Source organism: Bactrocera dorsalis, chromosome 2 (genome assembly GCF_023373825.1).
Source record: "Bactrocera dorsalis isolate Fly_Bdor chromosome 2, ASM2337382v1, whole genome shotgun sequence".
Classification (NCBI taxonomy): Eukaryota; Metazoa; Arthropoda; class Insecta; order Diptera; family Tephritidae; genus Bactrocera; species Bactrocera dorsalis.
In genome coordinates, this window is record NC_064304.1 from 2,767,553 (window position 1) to 2,794,078 (window position 26,526).

The window sequence follows — 26,526 nt, forward strand, 5'->3', positions numbered from 1 at the left end:
GCTAATTTGTATGTACGCGTGTTTGTATGTGTGAGTTGTGATGATGTGAGTATGTGGGCGTGTGTCAGTGTGTGAGCGCTGAAGCGCATTTGAATCGCTTATTAAACCATTTTATACAAGTGTTGTTGTTTTCGCATTATTCAACTATTTTTTTATTTTTATTTTATAAATTAGTTTTCATTTAATAAACTTTAGACATTTTAAAATTAGTATCACTATTAAGCTTCTCTTGCAACTCAGTTGATTTTCAGATAGATATTTGACGTTAACTTGCCACCATAATTGGTTTACTTAATTTTTTTTTTTAATTTTCGCTAGAGCTAACGTTATTTTCATGCGATGTCTTGAGAGTGAATTATTTTCATATGTTTTTCTAATAGGAGTTATTGGAGGAATGAATTAATTTAAGTTCGTGTATGATGCATGCAAAGTGATTTAGCTGTGTTCGCTTTTCATTTTCATTTTAATTTTATTTTTGTATTTTTCCTTTTATTTTTATTTCTTTTTTCGTGAAATGAGCTTTTCGACTTGACTTAATCTTAATCTTCTCGCGTTGACTACATATGATCTCATATGTACGCATTTAACAGTTAATCATAAGTTTGCTTTGTTTGTGCCTTTCACACTTGATTTGTTTGTGCTCTCCATTCATTTATCTACGAGTAATTAGTTACTAAAGTATTGCATTGGTTTCATGTAGTAATGATTAAATTATGCTACGCATTTCCGCTTCAATTTCACTATTTCCTTGCTTCGAATGTGCAAATCATCGCTGTTTCCTTATATTTTATTTCTATTACCTTTTATATATAATCGTCTATATATATATTTGTAAATATACATATATACCTAGACTTTTTAATAATTCATGGCCGCTAGCTTGAGTCAATTTGGTTTATATTACAATCGAATAGTTCTACTCAGTTGTTATCTACAAGACAATGCAATTAGTTAGACTAAAATGTTCATGTGTGTGTGTGTGTATGTAGTGTTAGAAAATTTTCTAAAGTTAGCGAATGAGTTTAGCTTCATTTCTAGTATTTTTTGATGATAAAAATAGCAATGCAAATAATTATAGTAAGTTTATAAAAGTCAACAACAATTATTTACAGTTATGTGTAAGATATATAATGTTAGATCTGCAATCCTATGCTTTGATATGCATACATATGTATGTAGGAGTGTTCGGTAATTAGTATTTCATAACTTAAGATGGTCACTTAAATTTCATCTTGCAAAGCTTTGACTTGAAGTTAACTTTGCTCGGTAAAAAAGTTTGGAAATACGAAGAAGAAATGTGCGCTGAAAATACATGGTTGAAATTATTGCTGAGGAAGTGGGAAATATGACGTAGTATTTCTCTAAGTTCACCCTTACGAAGTTTCGAGTTTGTCTAAGGACTTTGTACCTTTAAGACACTGTTGAGGAATTCCACGGATAGCTAAATATTTCATCTCTAAAGTGTAAGTATTATAAAGACTTTAACAACTAATCGATTCTTTGCCGACCTACATGTCCAAATAACACAACAAAATATGTATATTTTCAAATTGGTATTATTCTTGGATTATTCTACTCGTATAGAGTCATGTGTAGATATTCACGCAAGTGAGATTATTCTGTGACAGTGACAACAAAGTGATAGAACTAAGTTAGCATAAATTTATAGTAGAATTGGTCAGATCTTTTATAACAGGATCTATTATTTCAGTCACAGATCTTTAAAGCTTAATTATAATCCTTTATTTTAGCGAATACCTTTGACGGTGAATAGGGTTTTTTATTGTAGCAAATGGTCATCTAGTCTCCTCTGACTGGGCTTTGTAGATATAATGTAGATGTAAACTAGTCTAGAATTTGGTAGCCTTGAAATTCAACTAACCTGCTTTATTAAACGAGGTAATATTGGGTAGTCGAAAAAGTCCTTTCGTATTTTGCTAATAAATGTCGTTGCAGTCGTATATCTTTAGCGCCACCAAATCATTGTGTGATACCAGTAAAAGAAGCTCGCTGTTTGGGTACCACATGAATTGTTTGTGAAAAATTTACTGAACCGAATTAACATCTGCGTTTCTTTGCTGAAACGAAATGAAATCGAAAAGTGGATCAAATACCACAATAATGTGCAAAAACAATCATGGTTCAAGCGTGGTAAAGCTCACCAAATGGTCGCTAGGCCAGGATTGACGCCTCTAAAGGTTATGCTGAGTGTTTGGTGGGATTTGAAAGGAATCAACCACTATGAGCTGCTCCAACCTGGTCGAACAATTGATTCTACATATTTCGGTCAACAACTAATGAGATTGAAGCAGACAATCGAAAAAAATGGCCAGAACTGATCAACAGAAAAGACTTCGTCTTCCATCAGAACAACGCTAGACCACACACATCTTTGATGACTCAGCAAAAACGGAGAGAGCTTGGTTGAGAAGTTTTGATGCATCCACCATATAGTTCTGACCTTGCACCATCGAACTACTATTTGTTTGGGTGAATGCAGAACTCCCTTAACAGAGTAAAGTTGCCTTCAAGAGTAAAATTACTTGTCGCAGTTTTTCGCCGAGAAATCGGAAAAATTTTACGCTGATGGAATGATGTCTCAAGCGGAAAATGGCACAAAGTTGTTGACCAAAATGATACATATTTGGTTCATAAAAGTTCATTAGAAATATTGTATAAAAAAAAAGTTGAAATTTGATTAGAAATACGAAAAGACTTTTTCGACTACCAATATTAAGATATAAACTTCCCATCTCTTCTTAACATAAAGCTCAGTAACGTGAAAAAGAACAATATCCGATAAGTTGGTGATAGATTTTGAAAAAGGTAGGATAGCTAAGATACATTGTTCCAATGGAGAGGAAGTTTACAGTTTTGAAGGCATAAAATACATTTGAAAACTTCCTTTGCCGAAAGATTAAATGGAAAAGGTTTTAGCGTCGCTTAAAGTTTCGAATTCAAAAATAGTATTGTAAACTCTTCCATTTCATTTATAGTCTTAAATTCCTTCTCAATAAAATATTCTTATTGAAGTAACTTAGTTAAATAACAATTTTTTTTGTGAAAGGCTGTTAGGTTGGAAAATGGTGAAACTGATATGCTTTTATAAAAGGAAAGGAAAGATTAGAAAATGTGACATTTCAGGATTTTTTCTTAATTTGTGAAAAAAAAATGCTTATTTCCAGAGAGCGCCAAATGTTTTGATTAATTCATGGTCTTTGATGACAACTGCGCTGATATTTCGACAACTGATGTATGGTTTATGCACTCCTATCGCGAACCTACAGCACATTTATTAGAAATTTTCTTATTTTTGTTCGCTAACAACTAATTACTTAGCACTAATCCTTACAAATACATACAGACTAATTTTGTTAAGTAATTTCTTGGGCTAACAAAATATTTACAGCACTTCAGAGATTCGCGTCGTTCGTCAGCAGCGGCGGCAGCAACAACCCCAGTTGCCACCTCCAAACACATCCCATTACACTGCAGCCCGCACACCGGCCCGGACCGCTTCGCAGTCAGCAACGTAGCCACTTGAATGTGAGATGCCTTCGTTCGTATAATCGCGATGTGAAGTGAACTCATCCGGGCGCTTGGCAGCGTCGTGACTTAAATTTGCGAAAATGCGATGAAATCTGCAAAACAAAAATAAACACACACACACACATAAATAAGTGGCGGTAGCAAAATGAAAAACAGAAACAAAATTAAAACAAATACAAAAACCGATAAGAATACAAAGTTGCAATTGACTGGGAGGAAGCATAAAAGGTGGCAGTGAAGCTCGAGTATGCGACTGCAGGCAGGCGAGATCGCTGCGGAGGGCGGAGAAGAGGATAAACGTGTGAGGTGAGAGCGCTGGCAGGGGCCTACAGTTATTTTTTGTGCGCATCTGCATACCCACATACACTCACATTCACAAACTGTTAAGTTGGGCAAGGCTTAGCCTTACTTTCTCTCTTTTTTATCAGTTGGTAACAGCTGCACGCGTGCGTCTGTCTGTCTGTCTGTCTGTCTGTATTGGGATCACAAATGTATAAATTGGCCGGCAGCCAAATATCGTCATCGGGCAATTTAGGTGTACGAGCGAATAAATCCAAAAAACATAAGCTGCATATTTGTGTGTGAGCAGTTGATGTTTTTTGCGATTTCAATTCAGCCAAAGTTTAAAGCAACTATTTGCCATAAACGGTCTCAAAGTAAACATTCATAAAGTTAAACGATACAAGTTTTTGACAAGACACAGTTTTTCCTTTGTGTCGCGGTACATACATATTTCTTCAAAATATCACATTTTTCTGTTGGCATTTTCACACGAAAGAAGACTGACTCCAAGTGTGCCAAATAAAAAGCAGCAAAAAAGTGGCAAAAAAGAAAACGGGCAGACTTTTGGGCCGAAATGAATATTTGCTTATTATTAAATTGCTCCCTGACCAGCAAGCTTTGATTAATAATATTTTTATACTCTCGCAACAAAGTTGCTAAAGAGAGTATTATAGTTTTGTTCACATAACGGTTGTTTGTAAGTCCTAAAACTAAAAGAGTCAGATATAGGGTTATATATACCAAAGTGATCAGGGTGACGAGTAGAGTTGAAATCCGGATGTCTGTCTGTCCGTCCGTCCGTGCAAGCTGTAACTTGAGTAAAAATTGAGATATCATGATGAAACTTGGTACACGTATTTCTTGGCTCCATAAGAAGGTTAAGTTCGAAGATGGGCAAAATCGGCCCACTGCCACGCCCACAAAATGGCGGAAACCGAAATCCTATAAAGTGTCATAACTAAGCCATAAATAAAGATATTAAAGTGAAATTTGGCACAAAGGATCACATTAGGGAGGAGCATATTTGGAAGTAATTTTTTTGGAAAAGTGGGCGTGGCCCCGCCCTCTATTAAGTTTTTTGTACATATCTCGGAAACTACTACAGCTATGTCAACCAAACTCTATAGAGTCGTTTCCTTTCGGCATTTCCATATACAGTTCAAAAATGGAAGAAATCGGATAATAACCACGCCCACCTCCCATACAAAGGTTATGTTGAAAATCACTAAAAGTGCGTTAACCGACTAACAAAAAACGTCAGAAACACTAAATTTTACGGAAGGAATGGCAGAAGGAAGCTGCACCCAGGCTTTTAATAAAAATTGTAAATGGGCGTGGCGTCGCCCACTTATGGACCAAAAACCATATCTCAGGAACTACTCGACCGATTTCAATGAAATTCGGTATATAATATTTCCTTAACACCCTGATGACATGTACGAAATATGGGTGAAATCGGTTTACAACTACGCCTTCTTCCAATATAACGCTATTTTGAATTCCATCTGATGCCTTCTTTTTATAATATACACATTAGGAACAAATGATGATAGCGGAATAAAACTTTACACATATATATGTATATAACTTTTCAAGGTCCCTTATATCGAACACGAAGAACTCAGAGCCTAACCTAACCTAACCTAACCTAACCTAACCTAATTTTTCACCGAAAATATCGGTAAATCTCTCAGAATTTAATTCTAATTCATTTTACAGCAAAATAAAAAAATATGTAAATGACGGATAATGAAATCTCGATTATCACTTTATCATGCGAGAGTATAAAATGTTCGGTGACACCCGAACTTAGCCCTTCCTTACTTGTTTACTTATAAATTAAAGCAAAATTTCAAGAATTTCAGTTGAGAAGGGTGTGTTTTCGATGAATAGACCCGTCAAATTGCTTGTCAAAATAAAAAGTTTCAAGCTCTACGAATTGTGCGTGAAAAAGGTTTGAAAACCGATGAACAATACGTGCCGATTTACTTTCACCCGTCCGAAGTGCTACTATCGCTCACTATATCTTTTAGTCTAGAATTGTCCAAGACTTTTTCGCTCATCTATCTGCATATTATAACATTACTTCTCTGCCTTCCCCCGAGGCATGCAACTCATTATACGCTTAAAGTATGGCAATGCTGTGTCGGCGTAAATCCCTTTCTCATATTTTCCTTTTGCTTTAGCTACGAATTTCATTCCATTATTTCTTAGTCCTTTTTTTGTGCTTACTTTTATTTGCTTTTCATTTGATTTGCTTTTTTATGACTGTTAATGTGGTTCTTAATGCCAGCGCAAGGACACCATTTTCCCTCTGTTCGTTCAGTGTTCGGTGTCGCAGCTGCTTTTACGGCGCTTGACTATTTGGCGTTGAAAATGAATTTTTCATTTCCGAAACATACCCTCACACACACACACACATGCACGACATATGCTTGTATTTGTGGAGGAAGCAGAAAAGTAGACTAAAACAATACATAGTTTGTAGATAAAACTGTGTAATAAGGCAGATGAAAGGAATTCGTACGTGCAATTATGCACCAACACATGTACTTAAGTATGTATGAATGTGTGTGTGGGTATACAAGATATGTAAATATATGCATATAACGTAACCACAGCCAACGCAAATATTTCATTTCCATACAAAACTATGTACGTGAAAGTGTCAGTGTCTATATATGCGAGTATGTGTGTGTGGCAATGCTTTTTTGGAGAGGCGGTAGGTGTGGAAAAGTACTGGCATATGTTGTTGGCCGAATGAAATTAAAATTTTAAATGGGCTACTCAAAAAATAAAGTAAGCACAGAGAAATTTATGCAGAAAATATAACGCACCAGTGAAAGCCAAACAATTGCCTCCAAGGAATACATACATATATAAGGTATGTTTGTAGATGCCCTCTAGGAAAGTCAAAGTTTCTCGCACAATATGAAGGGATAAAAATATCCTTTGTGATTTAGCATAGTCAGAGAGAAAATCATTAATCAGTATAACTATATTAACCCAATATTATTCCTTGAGGGCACATTTCTATTCTGTAGAGAAAGCCCTAATATAAAAGATCTCAAATATTCGCTTCACCGACGGAAGTTCAAGTATTTTGCAGTAAAAACCCACTTTTTGACAATAAGTGGCGGTTGCGACTGTATAACAGCTCAGTTAAGAAAATGGGGGAATAAATGCTCGATCGTATACTATGAATTTATTATCATTGTACTCATTCCTGATTTCCTAGTGGGGTTTCAATACTCTTGCTTATGAGTAAAGCCTTCGAATACATGCTGAAACAAAAAAAAAATCAAGCTCTAGATACATATTTATGTTAAATATTATGTTTCATAAATAAATATGTATAATAAATAATTATTACGCAATTTAATGCGTTACTCATATTTGTTTTCAAGACCTCTTATTTCTGAGACACGCTTACTTGCATTCTTCCAAACCGCAGAAAAGGCAATTTCTTCTCTTTCCTTAACTTTTTCATCTGTGCACACAAACAAAGGCATCGCCAGAATGCAACCGGATATTAAAACCCATGCTAATGAAGGCCCCAGCTCCAGCAAAAGAGAAAAGGGAAGCAAATATTGCATGCGGCAAGGCAGAGATTGAAGTTGAATAACAGGATATGAAAATGAAACTGCCACACAGTCGCACTCATTCATTTCAACACAACAAGTTGCCCAGAAGGTTGACAAACAAAGGATTTGCCAGGCAAACAGAGAAAGTAAATTAATGTGTCAGCCAATAGCCGGCCATGGCGTGACTTAAACGCTCTACAAACTTTTGCCAAACATTTTCACTTTTAGCCACTCAACTTTCGCCTTGTTCGGCAACCTTTCTGTCGCTTGTTGAGTGTTGCGATATTATTTCGGCCACAATCTTGAACATTAATCGCCAATTCGCCATTTCCCAAATCGATTTTGTCCCTCGATTTCAATACTTTTGCGGCAAATCGTTTTGTGAACTGATTGTGAGCCATAAATTAACCGCCGTCAAGAGAACTGAGTGAGAATTGATTTTAGTGCTGCTGTTATTTGGATTTTAATCAATTAGCTACGTTACTCTGCGGTCAATTAAATTCCAAACAGCTCAAAAGTGGTTGCCTAATCGGGCGATTATATCGAATGTCTAATTTATCAGCGGCTTCATTATTAGTTTAAATTCGTTTATTGCCAGCCAACAAACCCTTCAGCTAGAAATCCACCAACGCTTATTGTTGCGCCAATTAATGCAAATGCTCGCTTCGAATTACCGTTCAGCGTTTTGCTTACCCACTGGTAATCTCCTTAATTACACACTCAAGTGGTTAGACAAGTATTTTCGGCATTCTTTCGTTCCACCATTTCGCGTTTTTTGATGGGAAAATCGATAATATATTTCATCAATCACATAAATTATTACATAAGTAAATATTTCAATGGTTGCGGTTGAACAGCAATTAAGGCTGACTATGCGAGTTTCCGGACTTTGTTATTCGTTTTTCCGGCGAACTGAGGGAGGCTATTTATTGAGGTTACGCTTTCTTCCACTCAAATATTCAATACACAGTTTGTCGAATAAATTTACTTTTTTTCAGAAGTGGATGTAACTAATTTATTAACCATTGCTATTTATGACAGAAGTGCTTCTGAATAACACCATGGAACGTTGTAGTTTAGAAGCCTGATATTTGATTAAAATCCACTAAAAGTATTGTGATACAGTTTTATAGCTTATTGAAACCTACCGAAGTTCACACAACTGAGGAAAGTGGCCTTCACGTGGGAGTGGCCAGAAACTATTCTTTTACATATGGCTCGAGCAGGTCAGGACTTTCGGTCTTAGGACAAGTATTCTCTGGGTGGTTAAAGAAATATTCTTTTGAAGGCAACTTAAAGTGGCGAAACATCCCCTTCACAGGGCTGTGCGTTGGTTTTGGGACACCAAAAAAACTCTACCACCGAAAAGAAGAAAACAGCCTCGGCTTATAGAGTCCGCTTTTGATGACGACCACTACAAATAGCACTTCGTTATGTGTGAATTTGGTATCCAGGCAAAACTAATTCGGCTGTGTAACCTGAAGTTGAACAATACTAAAAGCTCCGTCAAGACACCAAACGAAGTTTCAGACCAGCTGACTCTCAATCGTGCAGGCGAAAATAATTACAGCTGCGGGCGTACGAAGACGATATTGATATCCTCAACACCCGCGCCATTAGATCTGCTTTCTCCAGACCGGACAAGAAAGCAAAACAAACTTGCGACTTGGCTCCCACGTCACTGTTGACAGTCATAACTTCGAATTTGTAGATAATTTCTTCTATCTTAGAACCAGCTCAAACCCCACCAACAATGTCAGCCTGGAAATCCAACGCAGGATAACTCTTGCCAACAGATGCTATTTCGGACTGAGTATGCAATTGAGAAGTAAAGTCCTCTCTCGACGAACAAAAAACAGAATTCTCTAAGACCCTCATCATTCCATGGACGATGAAAACATTTGATGAGTCGGTGTTACGAGTTTTCGAGAGAATGGTTCTGCAGAAGACTTATGGTCCTATGCGCATTGGCATCGGCATATACCGCAGTTGATGAACGATGAGCTGCTTGAGATATGTGGCGGCATTGACATAGTTCAGCGTATTAAGATACAGCATTTCTCTGGCTAGGTCATGTCAACCGAATGATTGAAAATACTCCAGCCGTGAAAGTATTTGACGCAGTACTCGCCGGGGGAAGCAGAGGAAGAGGAAGACTCCACTTCTTTGGAAAGATCAGGTGGAGAAGCATTTGACTACACTCGAATTGGCGCCAAAGAGCGAAAAGGAAGAAAGACTGACTCGGCTATTCCAATAAGGAAGAATAATGTCAAGACAAATATTTCTAAAAGGACCTCTGCGCTGGAGTATTGCTATTTTTTCCATTTAACTAATGTTAGTAAGTCCATTCCTCAATCGGATTTGAAGAAATATTAAAAAGCTTAACCACAGCATGGGGTTGGCGGAACTATATAGGGTCAGTAAAAAGGTCTATGTTTCGGAACATTGTGTGAGAGTTGTAAACCCACTATCAACTATCTGTTCTGTTAATTAATAGACTTCAACCTATCAATCCCTTCACAAACATAGACTGCTAGATGGGACAAACCTGAGAACTCAACGCGTTTCAGTCAGTATTCACAATGGGCAAAATGGGTACTTAAATGATAATACTTAATAAAATCCTCCGTTATATAGATCATACCAAGTGTTCTTAAGATCTTACAGATAAAAGGTTCTGAATTTTATTAAATACCCATAGTGCCATCCTCCCTTTTTCGATTCATATGCCTAATAATCATTTCCATATTACACATCAGTATGGTATGTAACAGTAAATATGCAGTTATAAAGCGTAAATATTTGATGGCTAAAGTTTCAATTTAATTCCACTTAAACGATCTAACTTTGCTTATTACAAATCCAGGCTAATGCAAATGTGTTTGTAATCACTTCATTAATAATAGCCTGACACTTTGGAATACACACACAGACTATCCTTGAATACGCCTATGTATGTGTGTATGTAGTTGTATAAGTGTGCACGAGCGTAAGCTAATAAGGCCATTCTAATACTGAAACCAGATGCTGTTCGCCTTTTCACTGCCACCGACGCCCTCAACTCAACGGCGAAGCCAACAATAAGCAGCGCCCAGGAGCAAGTGGGGAGTACAAACAAAAACGAGAGGTTGCTGCTCTACAACGTTGAATATAATTAACAATTTATATACAGCGAATTGAGACAAAAGCATTCGCAGAATAGAGTAGGGAATTAAATTTCCTTGCAATAATATCATAACAAGTGCTAATTACTAACCGAAGGCGCAAAATGGAGAACTCCACGAGAGGGTGAGCAAGCCCGAGCACATTGCGAGGCCGCCAGACCGCACCGCAACACACGGCACACATACAAACTACAGAAGCGCGGTTATTAAGAGAAAGCAGCCTGTATTCAAAGCAGCTAGTATGCAAAAGGGTTTCGAAAGCGACAAATACGGCAAGTAAATCTGTTTCGAATGCGTACACATCTACGAACGACAGATATTTAAAAGATTTTTCCAATTGACAAGGGTGTTGTCGTCTTTTATTTTTCTCAACCAGTCACAAGTACATTTCAAACAGCGGACCGCGCCTGATAAGTAAACTGTGCCGCAAACTATTGCTCTACTTTCCTTCGTGAGTCGACCGCCACATGCAGGAAGGGACTGGTTGCCAAGGATGCTCGGATGCTTGCCTCGGTGCGTGCAACATGTACCATATTAAAGAAAACTTTTTACATACAAGCAAATAATATCTAAGAGCAAATAAAAATAAAAAAGAAATGCGGGAAAAGGCAAAGAAATATTGCTAGCTTAGTAAACTTGGCCGGCGCAAGGCAACGTGGCAGGACTCAAGGATGTTGCGCGCTCAGTTCATGCATAAGAATGCGCTGTTAGGGAAATCTGCTTGTAGTGATGGCCTCAAAACGCTTCACCCCTATGGAAGTAAGTGCTTGTGGGGGTGATAATGAAGGAATTGTGCAATAATAAAAACGTGTACTAGGGATGTGGAGTAAGTCGCCGCTTGCTGTATGACCGTGCATGCTTTCAACACAGTATGAAGTTTGCTGAATGTCCTTGAATATTGCATTAGAACAAGTCGAATCAGATGCGTTAATTCTCCGACGTGTCATAAAATACATAACTGTACATAATGCTTTGGGCAGATTGAGGAAAGCTCACACGCATACATATAGTTATATATTGCTGTTATGAGCACTTACGCATGTGTTGTTTTTGCAACTTAAATATGTGTATTTATATGTGTGTGTGTGATAATAATATAAATATTTATCTTGCTAATGTACGAACTGCCGTTGCTGTCTGCAATATAACTGTCAATTCGTGGCTGTCGAATTCAAAGATGGCAGACAGCGGGCAGCTGCTTAGCCGATAACATGAAATGGATATAAATTCAACATTTGCTGTTGATTGTGGCACCGCCACATGCTGCACCCCACAAACCCTTCATTGTGCCATTCAAATGTTGCCAGATTTCGTAATTATTAGCAATTAATATCATAATTCAAATGTTTCTAAAGGACTTAAAGCATGTAACAGTAAATTTTAGTATACATTACCCATGTAAAAATCACATGAGAAGAATGAAATATGCAATTTGAGGCAAAGCACCCTCATCAAAAAAGTTCAAAGCCCTCATGTTGTTGCAAAATGTTTATCATTTCTAATAATGTAGAATATTTATTCCCAAGCTGTCCCAGCCACATAACTTAAAATCAGGGTTAATAAGGAGACGCAGTTTGAAACACTTGTTTAGTTCATAAAAATACTAAACATTCCTGACATACATCCTCTGCCACATAAAACGATAGCTGAACAGCGGTGTCCGAAATGTGTCATAATCATTAAACTTTTTCGACCTTTTGAGTGCCAAAATGAAATCACACACCTCCTCACTTTTCCGGCATCTTTCATGCTCCCCTTGCAGTCGTTCTGCCCCACCGTGTTAGTACCGCTGTCCGCCGTGTACTTTCTTTATGAGCTACATTTTGTGAATAAAATGCGTTGCTCATACGCACTGGTGTCCCAAAGCATCACAGTAATGCTATCAATCGCTGTTGAGCAGAGCCAAATTTATGAGCTCGAACATGCTTAGCGACAACGCTGAGAGAGAAAAAAATTGATTGCGCATATTTTATTGTACACTCGTGGGTGGCCATGCACATACATATTGGTGTATGTATGTATGTTAGTAGGTATTTAAATAATTCCACTTTACTTTAGTGCTGTCAGTGCCAAATACTTGCTGTGCCGGCTGTTGCTTCTTCCATTCTCGTTTTCTTTTCTGCATTTTTTTGGCTTGCCGCAGAATTTCTTCTCTTGGGCTTGGCTATTGCCTTGCATACGCAAGTAAATAAATTATTCTTACGCCACACGCCAACTTCAAAGTCCTCAGCTGTGGCTACATGTGCATGTGTTGGTGATTTTTAAGCAAATGCCATTTTTTCTACGCAATTTCGTCGTGACACTGACCCCACTTGGCGCGCATTTTGTGCTTCTGTCGTGTATTTGATAATAGCACGCAAGCAATAAAAAGTTTATTCATATCTTCAATGACTTTGATTACTCCAAAGCCCATAAGCGTTGCTAAATGTGGGGAGGGTTCCTCAAAGTCGCAGTAAACAAAATACATATAGGCTCTGCTTTATAACTGTTTCGTGCCAGTTTCTCATAAAATCTTGAATTTTTGTTTCGTTTTCCGTTTCTATTTTTGTTGTGTGATTTGAATTAGCTTCGAGCTAAACTTCTTGACTCACACATTGCCAGCTCATCCTGTTTGCTTCGGCTTCATACGGTTTAGACATGAATATCTTTGGTCATTATCTAAACGATAAAATACAATTTCGCTATCTCATTCATGTAACGGCATAACAATATGAGAACGCTTATTATGATGGCTATTAGTTGGCCATTGTTTATAACTTAAAATGTCTGACCACAAGATAATTTATGTGTACTAGAGGATATTAAAATGCCAGTTTATTTTCATAATGTTTTATATACATATGCTTAAAGTTAACTTATGTGGCAGATATTCATTTTTGGATATTTTATATGTAGTGATTGAGTAAAAAAATGAGTAAAGTCGGTTTACATTCACACAACGAATACGAAATCCGACGTCATCGTTTATTCGAGAAAAGGTTAAAAAAATTCCTCTAGATGGCGACAAAATATCAACTTTGCTACCGATTCTACCGTGAATTACCAAGAAAGAAGTTCTGGCCTCACTTTGAAGGGTTAACTTAGTGCTTTCTAATTGTCTTAGCTTAATAAGTAACTCATTTGCTCATGAAAGAGAGTTTAAGTCTTTAAATATAAAACATTTAGTCTGATCATCTCTTATCACAACCGAAAAAGGGTAATGAACAAACTCTTCCACTTTTCGGTACAGTCAAAAGATGTAACATTTTGCCATGAATTACAAATACTTCTCTCGCTTATCAACACTTAATTACAGATATAGTTATTGGCCATAAATTAACTGTAAAAACATCATACACATTAATATTCACCAACAGAAACTCAAAATTACAAACAATAACGGGACTCATTTCAGGATGTTTAATAAAATTGTTGTAACACGATAAAGCATTCGTGAGTGCATAAGTTACGGCTCTCCCACAACACTTCTGTAATCCCGTTCTGCTCTCCAATTATTATCGGCACCCCGTCGTAAACCATCGAAAAGGTCAACACTGACCATTGGCATTTTAGTGTGTTGTACATTTAATAAAAGTCCTCGGAAAACAATAAACGGCAAAATGACAGCGACAAGCGGTGAATGAGTGACTGATGATTTTATCTACTCGTGTCTTTGCTATTAATCCGCACACTAGAGTCAATTGCACGAACTAAAATATGTATGTTTTTGGTTGGTAAAACAGGTCATTCGCCTTCAGAACAGTGGCACCGGCCTGACTTTTCTCAGTTGAAAATAGATTGCTTTAAATTAAAGTAAACCTGCAATAGAAACTCATGAAATGAGGAATGATATGAAGAATAATCATTCATAGAAAACAATATGGCTGTTGTTTCAGATTTGTTGGCCACGGCTACGACTCAGATGTTCCATCCATTGAGTCCAATTTTCTATAACTCGTTTGAGCATTTTGATCGGTAACTGACGAATGACATGTGCGATGTTTTGTTCCAAGACCTAAATTTGCCGGATATACTTTAGACTTTACATATCTCCACAGGAAAAATTCTAACGGTGTAATATCCACGATCTTGGTGGTTCGACCGGTCCAAAACTGAAATTACTAGATAACTATAGCAAACCACAAGGAAACGTCGGAAACCCTTCAAAATACCATATCTCTAAATGATTCCCGTGATGAGCTGAGTCAACTTAGACATGTCGTACTGTCATTTTTTTATCAAGAAGTTGCTAATTTATCGGAACCGGCGATATCGGACCATTTTAGCTGCCTTACAAACTGAACGACCAGAATCAACCGCTTATATGAAAAATCCTTTCATTTTAGGAGATGGCTCCAAGAAATTTCACATGGGTTATTTTTCAAGACAATGATACAATCTCTGCAGAAATAGTAAAGATCGAAAAACTATAGCTGCTATAGCTGAACGACTGGAATTAAGTTCATGTAAGGAATTTCTTACATCTGTATTTGTGAAGGATACAACCGATATTCGATCCAATCAATTGGAGTGAAGCTCAAAGTGCTTTAAGAGCCGATTTAGGCTCCAAATTAATTATAATCGCCAGGGAAATCAGCACACCACAAACCGTTTTGTAGTCCATTTCACACGTTTTTGTAAGGATAATTATGCGGAGCACACTGGAACCCCCATTGTATAGAAAATGAGACAATTGCGTTGTTCGAGAATGATAGGTGAATCGCAGAGAATACAAAAGGACAGTACCGAAGGTGTACAAAGCAAAACGGAATACATAAAAACAACAATAACTCCTCCCACTGCGCCGTGATGTGGTTTCTGCTTTGTCACCGACTCAGTTAGCCGAACATTGAGAAAGGTAACAATACACAATCACTGGACATAACACTACAAGCAACAAACAACAACACAGAGTACCACAATTCACACTCGCACAACAATAACAGCAACAAAGCAGCACAGCAAAATCGAAAGCAGCGCGACGAATGAAATGAAATGGTTCAACGCCGGCCAGAATAGAAAGAAGAATAGGTGAATGGCTGAACAATAGATTACAGGTACTTCGAATGACACACCACAGACATGACCAAGTGGACGAGCAAGCAGGACTCCAACATAAAATAGATAGGATGGATGAATGGCTGAGTGACAGAGCAGTGACGAGAGTTATGTTGTAGAACGGAATTCACAATGAATGATTTCTACGCCACAGAATAGTGCTATCTGATGATTAAACATTGGCAATCGACTAAAAACGATTTCGTGCCATCCCGCAAAACAAGAAGGAATGGGATAAATGGGTTACTCAATGCTTCAAAGGTGGCGCAGAACTTGGAAAGAATTGCAAAGAGTGCTGAGAAGTGCGCAAACGAAGAACGAGAGTAATCTAAAAGTGCAAAAAGCACAAAATACTTGGGAGCGCTGCAAATGTGCGCAATAAGCATGAACATGTCAAAAGCAAATGGTTAAAAGTGCTCCAAAACGATTTTAATTGCCATGAAATTATTTACTCCGAGTGAAGTGCTGCACCAAGTGCTACTTGTGCGTGTGTGTGCGCAAGTAATTTGCTTTATCAAACTGCGGCATTTGCCACTTGAAGTGCCAGTGGCACCACCAATGCACAGGAAACATCATTAAAGCGGAAAGTGTATTGGCGGGTTTAAAAGGTTAGTACTCCATACACGGCTTGCCACTCGATCGCTCTGTGGCAATTAAGGGAACGCGATTGCGGTCAATAAATCACCAACTTGTGTCCAAATGTTTGCTCGAAAAATCGTAATTGAAAATGTCGAACAATTTAATGAGATTGGTGGGTGAGAACAGGTTATTTCGGGCATACCTGGAAAGTTTGAATTAAAAAATACGTATTTAATTTGGTAAAGGGAGCATTTAATATGTATTTAAGCAACACACTTACACATTTTTGTTTTAAGTTTAGTCGAGACAATTAAAACGATCCATATTACATTTTTCCTGCAAGTTCTGTATATAGTTCTCCATACAATGACCTTCCAGTTTTTTGATTTGTTAGATAAATCAATCAGAAGTCGGATTTTAACAGGTCAAAACGAATAAATTGATATTAAAATCAACTGTTTTTTTAATGCTGGTATTTTGTAAATTTTTAAGTTTTTTTTTCTATAGATCTGATAGATCCGATCTACGGACAATATCCTCCAATTCTTAATTTTTAAAGGTTTCATTCACAGAGAAGGCTAGAATCACTGCAAAAGTGGGAGATCTTTCTTTAGGGACCGTAGGGGTCGCGTATAACTCGAGAGATTCATTTTTATAACACCGCTTTTTTAGGCTATCCTTCTAGGAGGGCTTTTTAACATCTCCTTGATTTATTTAAATGTATGCCTTTTTATACACTTGCAACAAGGTTGTATGTAACACCTAAAATTAAGTGAGAGATATATGAGAGGATTTGTCAGTCCTTGCACATTTGCATTGATTTGCACATTCCTTGGCAAAAAAAAGGTATAATGAAAGGGTAATGACCTAAAATAAATAAAACTGCAGTTTGGCAAAGAGTTGGGTTGAAATTTGTGAAAAAGTGGGTGTGGCCCCCCCTTCTAATAAGTTTAATGTATACATCTCTTAAACCACTTAAACCATTTTTCAAATTCAAAAAACTGTTCAAGCCACTAAGAACCGCATATCTGGACTACAGTACTTATAGTTGTCTTCTTACCACAAATATCGGACAATGTGTGAGATATATAATTGAAACTCAAGAACGAGTTATATATATGTATGTATATATAAAATTGCTTCGATTCCGAACCTCTGGTTGACATTTTACATTTTAAGGTATTTCCCTGCCTTTGATTCTTGCAAGTTGCAAGTGTATAAAGTGTTCATTTGCACCCGAACTCAGCCCTTCCTTACTTGTTCACATTTCATCTATAAATCTTAAAACCTCAACTTTTGCCTTATTTCTGCGAATTATTGTTCCGTGTCCGCAGGCTTCGGATGGTCGGATGGAAGACATAACGGAAGGACGTCACTCACACGCGAGGCCATCAAATTTGGTGACATCAATCCGTCGGTTTGTCAGCGTGCATGCTGTGAAGTGTCCTCATTACAACTACACCCAAAGTCGTATTGATTGCGAAACGAATTGAAGCGCGAATGCAGAAAGACAGTAAGACAAATTGGAAATAATTTCCATCTTCGAGAATGGTGAATATAAATGACTTGAAGACAATTAAAAAATGAGAAAGTTTCAGTTTAAATTAAAACATTTTCATAAGTTAATCTTTTATGGCAAGAAGACTGTTCTGTTCTGAGGGCTTTTTTAGTATATACAAGAACCTCTTAAGAAATATTGAAAAAAGAGGTTTTTGTATTTGGTATATAAGTTCTATAATTTTCTTCCAAGTGATTTCTTACGACGACTGTCAAAAATTTTTTTTGAATTAAACAAATGCTTCCATCATAAGACTTCAATTCAAAGCAATGTTTAAATTTGAAAATAATTCTGGAAATCAACAATATTTCCGTCTTATTTAGTTTAGTCTTCTATCCAGCTGAGTATTGACGTACCGTAAGCTGTAGGGGATTTGTTTCAATATAATATTATGTAAAGTACATTGGAATAAATTTATTTCCGGAACTGCTCATATGTAGTTAGTTGCACCGAAAGGAGAATAACAAATCCCAACAACTTGCTTCAATTCATTAATAGTAAATTTTAAGACGAAGCTTGCTATGCAACAAGTCCAAGCTTAGTTGCCGCTCTGCCTGAAAATACAGTACAGGTTTCGCTGCTTGTTCTTATTACATATGCACAGTTATGTGCATGTGTGTTTTGCATATAAAATATGCTTACGCTTGGCGCCTGGAATCATTCTCGTTCTTACTTGTCGTCGCCGTCAGTTTAATGGCTTTTAATGAATTTTAAATGCCAACAACGAGTTGTGGGCGAATGCATGAAATTTCCCTATATCAAGGCTGCACACATACGCACATATATTTAAGCCAGTAACCACTCATACGCGCTCACATGTCTTTGACACAGAGCTACATATATGAATGTCTGTGGTTTGAGAAGTTTGTTCCTCTTACTCCTTAGAGAGCTCTGTTTGGAGCCAATTTTATAGTTTGACAGTCACGTGCTGAGGACAGATCGCCTTAAAAAAATTTTTATTTCATTTCGTCTGGGTTTCGCTTGGGTTGTACCCAAATAACCATTAACTACTTGCTACACATGAAGAAATCCATTGTACTATATCTCGTTCATTCTCTGAGAAATACAAGTCTATGAGTCCCAATTAATTAGAATAAAGTTTATCGTCAATCATTTCATTTTTGAAATAGTGTACTCTAAAGTACCACTGCTTTATATGACAAGCCTTTTACATCAAAAAAGTTGGATCAAAGTCTGAAATTATCATAAGTTACGATGACCAATGCTTATTCAAAAGTAATCAGAATAATTTGTTATCCTAGTACAGCATAAGTTCGATTTATCTCATTTCATGAATCACTATAATTTATTAATCGCATATGACATTCGCAACTCATCCATTTTCATTGTGATTGACAGTTTGATTGTTTTCTCACAGCTGCTTTATATTTGCTCATCAATATTTCCAACAGCTGTTAGTTTACTGGATAGAATAATATATAAAATTTACAAACATACATCTACATACGTATATATATATGCACCTATTTGACTACGGGGTACGATTCCTTTGGCTTATATTTGGACTGTGATGACGTAAATATTTGGAAATCCTTATTTTACTCGTCTCCTCTCTTAAAATACAACTCAAACCACCAACACAAATAGTTAGGGGTAAGAATAGGCATTATTTGCCCAGCGCTGGAAAATAGCACATGAAATAGAAATTATTTAAGCAAGTTGGCGGTCGATTTGTGGCCTCAATAAAATATTAGTGTGGCTCTCTATTTTTACTCGAGACGAAATTATATGTTGGAGCGCATTGTACCCTTTTACATAGGGATTAAGGCATAAAGGAGTATTTTACATAAGAACATAAGAATTTTGGAAGGAGAAAATCAAAATGTTCGTGTATAAAATAAAAATAGAGTAAATATACATAATCACAATATTTTTAGAATTTTATATTGAATAGTAATGATACATATGTTTAATAAATTTTTAAAAGCGAAACGAAAGAAACTTTTTCTTGTTTCACAAAATTCGTTAATTTGCTTTTGTTTTGAAGCAAATGAAAAGGAAATAATAATAATAGTTTGCTAAATAATTTGTGTTCTCTAAGTAGGTTGTTTTCGAAGTATTATATATAAATCTTTCTTCTTTTTTATTGGTGTAGACAACTCTTACTCGGTTATAGCCGCGTTTAAAAGACTATACTGCACAAAATTATAATTTCTCAAAAGTTAATTTCTTTGCCATTTTGAATGTTGAGTACAAGCCTTCACTTAAGCAACTAAGTAATATGACTTTTGTAAAGCTGCACACATTCCAAATATTTATGGAGGCAAACTGAAATGTGAGTCTGGCAAAACCAAATATTAATTTTGCAAATGACCTCAATAAGTTTGCAATATTGTATGCTTCGAAGAGCTGGCAATATATGTACATATGTATATAGGTACACACTACCATATGTGCTGCTATATACCGTCAGTGAAGCGTCACGCCAATCAGGAAATGTTGAGTTTACAACAAGTAATTCTTGCTTGGGAATAAAGTCGGCAGAAAAACAACGGGATTTTAATAATTATATGCCAGTTTCTTTTGCGTCTTTTGACTCTTGCTTCGGACTTGCGCCATAATCGAATAGATTTTTTTGAACTGGTATGAGATATAGTATTAGGTGTTCAACTAAGTTTTCGCTTGTTTTTTTTAATGAAAATGCAATTAAAAGGTTACAAAAGTGTTATTCGAAGTATTTACCATCGCTAGTCACAGCTTTTTCTTAACTTTCTGGTAAAGCTTGAGTAAGATTACGGTAAAACTATTCATTTCATGAAATATCCAAGACTCCAACCTTGTTTTGATGTCGTCTTGTGAGTGGAACCAATTCTAATTCACCCCCTGTGCCATCGAATCGAACAAATAAAAATCGGACGTCGCAATATCTGGAAAATATGACGAGCGCCATTTAAACGTTTCCAGTTAGGTTTTAACGAGTGTGGCAATGTGAGGTCGAGCGTTATCACGCAGTCTGTTTTTCGTGCCTCTACTGCTATTGAAGGCATAAGGAACCCAAGTCCCTTATTCTTGAATCATTTCCAGCGCATGTAATTGCTTTGAAATAGTTTAGCGGGTGACTCCCATTCTTAAAGCAAGCTCTTCTTGCGTGTGACACGAATCCTCATCGAACAATAACATACCTCAAATTCGAAGGTTTTTGGTCTTCTTTCACGCGGATGGTCGTTATCATCGAAATCGCCGTCTTTGAAGCAACATTAAATTCTCTACGAAATTGTTCTGTTTGGGTAGCATGATCACATTTGTAAGCGCTTTTAAGGTAGTGTATTTGGCTTCTTACCTTACTTACTACCTATGAATACGAAACGATGTTTCAAAGTCGCTTGGGAAAGTTTCTGTCGATCTGCTTGAATTTTTCACACGATCTTCGTAAACATATTTTGGAGGTAATTTTCGAAGGAATAATATTTTATCTAATGACTTCGATTTTTTGAGAGCAAAAGTGTAAGTAATTTTTTTCACAATAAAATTAATTTAAACATGATTAAATTAAATGCATACCTATTTCCGATTGGGCTGTCAGCGTATCTAGACATCTAAAACTTGTATATATATGTCTGTCGATTACTTATTCACAGTACCATGGGTTATTATTGGAATTGCATATTATATTTTAGTAGACACAACTTCCCTCCACTCAATTGACATTTTCAGAATGGCTTGTCAATGACAAAAGACAAAAGTTCACTACGAATGACATGCATTAATGAGCTGACACATTTGCATGGAGAGTTGTTAATGTTTTTTGAAAGTTACTCAGCGAAAATAAGAAGTCTTTAATGGCTATGGTTGAAGTTTATGATAAAGTGCAGCGGCGCTTAGCGCAGTTAAAAGTCAAAAGTCCGATGATAACGATTTCTCAAAACAAATGCTTCCTAATAAAACTACAACTAAAGAGCGACCATTTCCATAAATTTTTCAAATGCCACTGTCAATGGTATTACCACAAAGCAGTCCACAGCCATTTACTGCCATACCTGTGCCAGGACAATTTCAATCAAAATCTGTACAATTCATTCAAACTAAAACTTATATAAATAGCTCTCGTGGCAATTATGTAATTTATGAGCTGCATGCATTTTTGCTACGAGTTTTCGATTGCCTAACAAGAGTGGCTTGGCTGGCACAACATACAACGGCATGCGAACAATTTGCAATTTATCTACGTTGTTATCATTTCATTTATACCGTTATTTGCAACCATCTGCACACACACACATACACCCCACCATACAAACAAGGCCACATAAAAGATGATCTGGCAAATCCACTCGAAAAAAGTATAAACATGCTTCAGAAATGATTTAATGTATAGCTTTTGTGTGAGTGTGTGTATGGGTGTGTGTGTTGTGTTTCGCAGTTACATGCTTACAAAGCAAACATTGTTATTGTTGCATGTTTGCATATGCATAACTGATTGTATTTGTTGCTTTATGCATGCAGCTGCACAAGAGTGCCAATCTACATACATACACTCACGCATACATACATGCAGACGCATACAAATAACTTTTATCTTGCGAACTGCACTTGAGCCCGCACCCGTCTAATCTGTCGCCCAGCTGTGCTCTAGGTGTGTAGATGTGTGTGTAAAGGTAAGTGGATGTGATTGCAAATTTGTGGGTGTGTGTGTATGCATTCTATGCAAATTCATTGTTGTAATGAATATATGCGGGGACACGACGGCAGTCAACGCGTGGACGGGAGCACAGGTGGCTTGGGGTGCGACGCGGCGTATGAGTGCTCTGAATTTGTATACTAATATCCATAGGCACATGTGTGTTGTACATACATATATTTTATTTGTATTTGTATGTGTGTGCATTTCGGGTGCCGAACGCTTCGCACGGCGGGAGTGGCAGCAGCTATTGTGAATGGGTTAAATGTTTGCAAATACAATTTTGATTGATGACATTGCATTGTTCGGCGCATAGAGAGCAATTTTTCATCGGCTTCCCACAGCGGTGGGGCGGGCAAATCAATTCAATTGTTTGGTTTTACAATTTCGACAAATGTATGTGTGTGATTTTCATAAATCAATATCACTTTTGTAGACACCATGAAAAAGATACTGTATTATATTTGCCTATTGTTACAAGCCATGCTATCACGTGGTGTTTATTAACTCACACTCACACTGTTTGATTGTGAATGTAGCTAAAACGGTAACAGTTGTACGAGTATTATCTAATTTGTGATATATATTGATGGCGACTTAGGCGTATATATATATGTAGTTTTAGTTTATTAAGTTCATTAATATAATATTTTACACATTTCACAACCTATGATTATTTATTAACTTATTCTAATTTATAACTTTTAGTTTGAGTTTACATTTAAATTGTCAGGCAGCGGCTTGTCTGCCCCGCTTGACTACTTCTGTCCTTCTTTGTCAAGAATGATTCTTGCTACTCTATTCGACCACACAGTTCGAATATTGTTCGAGTGTTGTTCGAATTAAGCAGCTGTTTGTAATTTTTTGGTCAGAGGTGCATTTAAAAGGCACGTCCGCTACGTGTGGACCTTTGACCCACAGCTTCCACTCCCACATATATATATATATACATATACATATATAATTTAAATGGCTACAAGAGTTCAAAGCTGCGCAGAAATAAAACCCAATCCCAACCCTTGGGAAGTTGCCGGGCAATATCCGTTCAAATTTGTGCTTGATAGTTAAATATAGTAAGGAGTATTTTCTGAAAGGAATATTACAAAATTTATAACTAGCATTACACGAAGTTTTGATACAAATTTAATTTACTCGTATATTTAATTACTAATTTAATTTTCGTAAGAATCCAGGTGCAATCTGACATTTCCATTGGAAAGTTTGACAATTTTTAGCATAACATCACTCAGAACGTTTTGTCATTTAATCGTGAATTGTTTTATTTACAGGGAATTAAAAAATTCATCTCGGCCAAAAAATGGAATTAACTCGTGAACATTTTCGTGCGATCATTTTTCACAACTTTCAAAGTGGATTATCACGACAAGAGTGCATCGATGAACTAAAATCTTTGTATGGCTATGAAGCACCATCCTATATCACTGTGAAAAACTGTCACAACGAATTCAATCGTGGCCGACGCTCGCTCAAAGACGAATTCCGTGAAGGTCGTCCAAAAACAGCCGTTGTGCCAGAAAACATCGATGCCGTACGTGAACTGATAATGCAAGACCGTCATGTAACATACCTTCAGATAGAGGCATGCTTATGCATTTCTCTCACCAGCATACATTTGATATTGCATGAACGCCTGGCCGTAAAAAAGGTTTGTTCTCGTTGGATCCCGCACAATTTGACAATCGCTCAAAAAAAGGCTGGTGTGGATTGGTGTAAAGAAATGCTGAAAAAATACGATCGCGGTGTTTCAAAAGACGTTTATAAGATCGTCACAGGTGACGAATCATGGAAACAAAACAGCAATCGACCGTGTGGGTCTTCCAAGACGAGCCAAATCCAACGAAAACAAAAAAAAAAAAAAAAAAAAAAAAAAAAAAACATTTTCGTTGATAAATATTCCTATTTTCATTATTAGGCCAGAAATATATATAGCAGGCCTCGTATACTTAGAACTTTATAAAGTTCGACTTCGCTGTTTAATATTTCCAAAGTTTAGTAGTTTTCTGTTTCGAATTTTCGAATTCATATGTAAATTGAAGACTCCAGCCATGACTAGCTGTGACTAGTAACTAGTTAGAATTAAAACTAATTTATGACTGAAGACGAAAACGTTATAGACAGTATAAGAATCTTCGGATGATATTTAAAGTTTCAAAACGGATTCAAAAGCTCGAATCGATGGCAGCAGATAAAATAATTAAGTGGATGAAACGAAAATGTCAGAGAGAATTGATGCAGGAGTCGCTGGACCACATACCAAACCCGTGGAAAGTTTTCCGAGTATTTTTCAAGCCGAACTTTTTGCCTTATGTCGGTGCGCAGAAATAAACCTCCAACGCGATAATCGCAACGAACGTATAACCATACTTATCGACAGTCAAGCGGCACTTAAAGCAACCACTAACCACTGCCATGAAATATTATATATCCGTTCCTCAAACTAAAGTATATAACAGTACTCACTATCATTTAAATGCTCGTAGTTGGAAACGAATGAAATGCAGTCGAATAACTCGATGAACAATTGTTCTCTTTACCATGATAACCCCCTATTTAATTTATCATTGAACAGTGCCCTTGAACTTATCGATTTTGATCTTTCATTAGATGGAAATGATGACAACTCCAAACCACAAAAGAATGAAATGGTAACTTCGAAATTTTATACCTTATTAAATGTACTATCTGAAATCCCAGACTTCAGAAAGAGTAATAAATTTTGCGAAATATGCATTTTTATTGACAAAAAATTTATATTTCTGATGAATTCCGAGCCTAAGATAATATCTAACGAAAAATTAAGCGAAATTATTGCCAAATCCCTGCTTACATGCGACAGCCTACTGTATTGAATACTGTCGTGAAGAAGAATATACACACGCCACAAGACTAAATGTAATAATTTGTAAATATGTGAGCCATTAATGAAGATGACACACATATGTGTAGGTGTGCGAGTGTATGTGAGTGTTTCGTGGCAATAGAGTGTGAAGGGCTCTTAAAATTATCCCACTCAAGTGGCACAACATACTTGAAGAAATATAAAAACAATACATACATACAACAACACTCTAAAATGTGTGTATGTGAATAGTCGGAAAAACAGACAAAATACGCAAGCGGATGTACGCCTACTGACAAACACAGTTACATAACCAACACACAATAAGCGAGTGTACGCTCCTCACTTCTTATCAACCACATCAGCCACATCGGCTTCATCGGCAAACCCGCCTCCCTACCGCTCGGTGTCTAAGAATATGTTAATGGCCGCTTCGGCTGATGATGACGATAATGACAACGCTGTAATGTTGATGAGGATAATGACGTTGTTTTTGTTTCTTCAGGGTATGCTAATGCGATTTGAACCATAATAATCATGATAATTGTGCTATAAAGTCGACACCAAGTCGTTAAAACAGGCGATGCCACCGCAGAGCTTTTCGCTCAAGACAAGCCACCCACTGCGCCGCCCGCTCGTCCGTTGCCTTACACAGAAATTAAACTTGTTTTAGTTTTCCTGTTTGGCACTTTGCGTCCACACCAGGCATAGGTAACTCAAACGCATACAAGCGCATCACATAATGTTTGTGTATGTGTGTGTTAAAGTGCATATGAGGTTGACAGGTTGCACAAATTGCAGCAGCAGAGACCGCACGCTGCGTGCCCCCCGCATTCTTCAAGACTTTTATTAGAAATTGTGCATTGAACCTTTCATGCACACGCACATACATACATACATACACATATATGAACCGTGGAGAGGAGAAAGAGGGTAAATGGTTTACTGGCTGCAGTGCCAAGAACACATGATCTCTGAATTTATGACGTGCATAATCAGCAACATTCCTCAGTGTTGGGTAAGTACTCAATTATAATCCATTGTTCAGTATTTTCGCATATTAAACCAGAAATTACGAAATAATAAAAATAATGTTTAATTTTAGTGTGTCTTTACTGCATTAAAGAGAAAATTTCAATATTTCGTATTATCTGTTAAATTTTAGTTTTAATAATATTTGGAACATTTGGTTTCAACAAGACGGCGCTATTCCCACATCTTGGATTCAGGTCTTGGAGCAGAACATCACGCGTGTCAAGCGTCAGTCAAAATGC

General features: G+C 36.9%; 1 protein-coding gene across 5 annotated transcripts in view; it reads right to left on the reverse strand.

Annotated features, from left to right (window-relative positions):
• Positions 1–135: 135 nt before the first annotated feature.
• Positions 136–26,526, reverse strand: part of LOC105226782 (patj homolog) — a 41,176-nt gene continuing 14,785 nt past the window's right edge. For all 5 annotated transcript variants that reach the window (XM_049447400.1, XM_049447398.1, XM_049447399.1 and 2 more), the window contains exon 3: positions 136–3,641. The gene's annotated coding sequence lies outside the window, so the exon portion shown is untranslated. The remainder of the gene's footprint in view (positions 3,642–26,526) is intronic.